General features: G+C 48.1%; 1 non-coding gene across 1 annotated transcript; it reads right to left on the reverse strand.

The window, feature by feature from the left end:
- Positions 1-314: 314 nt before the first annotated feature.
- On the reverse strand, positions 315-386 carry TRNAW-CCA (transfer RNA tryptophan (anticodon CCA)). Its single transcript has one exon. It is a non-coding gene; the product is annotated as a tRNA-Trp (tRNA).
- Positions 387-3,915: the final 3,529 nt, after the last annotated feature.

Below are 3,915 nucleotides of genomic sequence, written 5' to 3' on the forward strand. Positions count from 1 at the left end.
CTCCCTTACTTCCCTTTTTTGCTACAAACCTTGGAGGCCTTTCCCTCCAGACGCTCCAGCTTCATTGTCTCCAGCAGTCTGTACAGAAAGGCGGCAACAACAGCAAATGAAATAAAACCAAATGAAAACAACTCCAACGACAAACCCAGGTGGAAATGAACATCTTAGGGGTTACAAGAGGCAGTGAGTGAAGTCGCTCAGTCGTGTCCGACTCTTTGAGACCCCGTGGACTGTAGCCCACCAGGCTCCTCCATCCATGGAATGCTCCAGGCAGGAATACTGGAGTGGGTTATCATTTCCTTCTCCAGGGGATCTTCCCAACCCGGGGATCTAACCCGGGTCTCCCGCATTGGAGGCAGACGCTTTAACCTCTGAGCCACCAGGGAAGCCGACAAGAGGCAGTAGCGTGTGGTTGATAAGAGCCTGGATTTCAGGCCCGACTGCTGGTTCTGCCGCCCACTGGACTCTGTGCTTCAATTTTCTCATCTGAAAATGGGGTATAATAGTATCTAGCTTATGGGGCTATTAGAAGTATTAAACGAGTGAATGGACATAAAGTGCTTAAACAGTGCCCGGCATGTAGTCAGTGCAGTGGAAGATGTAGATCTATTATTACCTGCTGGTGTATCTGTATTTGCCCACAGAAAGTTCTAGAGTAATGGTGCTACCTCAGAAGTTGAATGGGCTTACAAGAGACAGACTTTCCCTTTTTATTTTGTGTACTTTCGTATTACTTAAAGTTTTAAAAAACAAGCATCTAGCTACATGTAGTAATATCTCTGATTTTTAAAAGAAATTTTAACTTTACAGAAGCAAAAGATAAGCTTTTGGAAAAAAATGATAAGATTTGCACCATTTAATGTAGAATACAAGAAGTGACAGAGGGCCATCAATCTCCGTTTCACTGTGTGTGTGCTTTGAAAGCTGAATTTATGAGTGTGCCTGGGTTTGGGGTTGGACTTGCCTGCTCCCCTAGATCCAGGGTTCCCTAAACCTCTGCTGGACAAGGTGCAGGGACTGAGCCCTGGCCTACAGCTCCCCGCACCCACCCATTGTGGGCCCCCCAGAGCCCCCTGCCTCCCTGCACCTGCCCTGGTTGCCAAGGAAACGGCCCTTTATTGAGTGGAGCCATCCCCACCCTAGCCCAGTGATTTGTCCTTGTCTAATTATTATTACTCTTTGCATTTCCTCTTTGGATGAGTAATGGGGGAGGGTCAGAGGGTGGGAGGGCTCCGGAGCTCAGGAGCAGTGATTTGTGGGGTCGGCAACTCATCTTTGAGAGGAGGACATTTATCTTTCTGGAAGCAGAGAACCGCCCAGTGGAGACGACTCCACGGTTCCCCTGTGGATCTGTTTGCGTGCTTACACACTGGTTAGGAGTCACCCACCTGGATCGAACATGCGTGTGGACTTGTGGCGTAGGAATGTGTGCACAGTGTGTGCCGAGCAAGCAGACTTCTTCTGGCCCGGGGAGGTTACTGTGTGCTCGCTGTGTACAGATCCCAAAGCTGTGTGCACATGTCTGTGTACGTTGGCATGTTAGACACAGCTAACTTGGCGTGTCTGCCTGTGTGCACCTGGGGTGTCCACGTTGTAGGCAAAGTGAGGAAAACCTGTGAAGGGTCTGCCCATCTTCAGGTGTGCACATCATCTACATAACTAGCAAATGTGTTTGTTTTTAAAAGATATTTATTTATTTGTTGTATTTATTTGTTTGGATTGTGTTGGGTCTTAGTTGCGGCATGCAGGATCTTCATTGCATCATGCGGGATCTTTCATTGCAGTGCATGGACTCTCTAGTTGTGGCGTGTGGGCTCTGGAGCACATGACTATGCAGCCCATGGGCTTCGCAATTGTGGTGCACGTGGGCCCAGCTTCTCCACAGCCTGTGGGATCCCAGTTCCTGAACCAGGGATCGAACTGGCGTTCCCTGCATTGCAAGGTGGATTCTTAACCACTGGACCACCAGGGAAATCCCAAATGTGTTTGTGTCTTTATGTGCCTCTGTGTACACAGACCACATTGTTTTCAAACGGGGGGTGGGGGGGCGCTTCTCTTTGAGAGAGAGGGTTGTCCTCATGTCTGCATGTGGGCACGTTGTGTGCCTTGCTGTGAAAACCACAATACAGGTCAGAGATGCCTGAGATGAAGACAGGGCTTGGATAAATGCACCACCCATTTGGGTAGCTGGGAGAGATGCAAATAAAGGTTCCCACTCCTTTTTTGCTGCCTGAGTCCATGCCCTTTGCATGGGACTCTGCAGTTTCTTCTATTGGAAGGTGAAGTCTCTGTCTCCACCCTTTTGAACTGGGCTGGACTTGAGACTGACTTTGGGCCCTAGAATGAGGTGGAAGGGACAGGCAGCCTGTCCTGAGCCTAGATCTCAGCATGCCTCATAGTTTCTACAGGCTGTCTTAGAATTCTGCCCAGTTGCCATAGGAACAAACCTGAGCTACCCTGACGGAGGATGAGAGACTTTGGCGGCCGGATGGAGAGGAGCCTAGTGACCCCAACTGAGCTTTCCTGGACCATCTTACAGCCACCTGCCTGGCAAACTCTTGAGAGAGTCCAGCCGAGGTCAGCAGAGCTGCCCTACCTTACTGGCAGCTAACCAGATGCATAAACAGGCATGCTGACCCATGCACTTGTGAGCAATAATAATTATTTTAAGTCTCTCAGTATTGGGATGATTTCTTATGCAGCTGTATTGTGGTAACACCTAACTGATGATAACTAGCAACACTGCATGGACATGCAGATAGCTGCACACATAGTGATAAGCGTATCCTTCAGATAGACACATTGAATGGGTAGCTCTGCATACGGGGATTGTTAGTTATTTATCTATTGTGTGTGTCTGCTTAGTCGCTCAGTCGTGTCCGACTCTGCGAGACCATAGACTGTAGCCAGCCAGACTCCTTTGTCCATGGGGATTCTCCAGCAAGAATACTGAAGTGGGTTGCCATTCCCACCTCCAGGGGATCTTCCCAACCCAGGGATCGAACCCAGGTCTCCTGCATTGTAGGCAGATTCTTTACTGTCTGAACCACCAGGGCAGTTCTATTTATCTATTGCTTTGTAACAAATTTCCCCCTAATTTGGAAGTTTAACACAACAAACATTTATCTCACCGTCTCTGTGGATCAGAAATCAGGACATGTCTTAGCTGGATGCCTTGGGTTCAAGGTATCTCATAGTGTCGCCATCAAAGTAGTGAGCCCTAGGGTTACACAGGCAAAGGCCCCTCCTTTCTGGGAGGTTCTTGTCCCTCCTCACAGGATGTACTTTCCGGATCAGCTTCAGGATGTACTTTCCGGAACCCTTGTTAGGGAGCTCGTGGGAAGAGCTTCTTTTCTAGGCCAAATGGTCTCAGTTCCATTGCCAGGGCCAGGATGCAGGAGGAATGCATGCTTACATCAATCAAAAAGCATATCCACACATATGGATATTCACAGAACTTTTATTCATAATAAACCAAACGGGAAAAGATCCAAATGTTGTTCAGCCATAGAATGGATTTGTTGTTGAGTTGCTAAATCATGCCCAACTCATTGCGACCCTATGAACTGTAGCCCGCCAGGCTCCTCTGTCCATGGGATTTTCCAGGCAAGAATACTGGAGTGGATTGCCATTTCCTTCTCCAGGGGCTCTTCCTGACCTAAGGATGGAACCTGTGTCTCTTGCATTGCAACACAGATTCTTTACCGCTGAGCCACAGTGGGAAGCCCATAGAATGGATACACTGTAGTAAATATACTCAGTGAAATACAGCACAGCTATGCAAATGAAGTCTCATTACCTACAGTAGGAGGAATCTCCTGGACACCATGTTGAGCCAAACCAGCTAGAAACAAAAGATGCTATGTGTCAGTCTCTTTCTGTCAATTTCTAAAAGCAGATGATGTAATTTACACC

This window comes from Odocoileus virginianus, chromosome 9 (assembly GCF_023699985.2).
Source record: "Odocoileus virginianus isolate 20LAN1187 ecotype Illinois chromosome 9, Ovbor_1.2, whole genome shotgun sequence".
Lineage (NCBI taxonomy): Eukaryota > Metazoa > Chordata > Mammalia > Artiodactyla > Cervidae > Odocoileus > Odocoileus virginianus.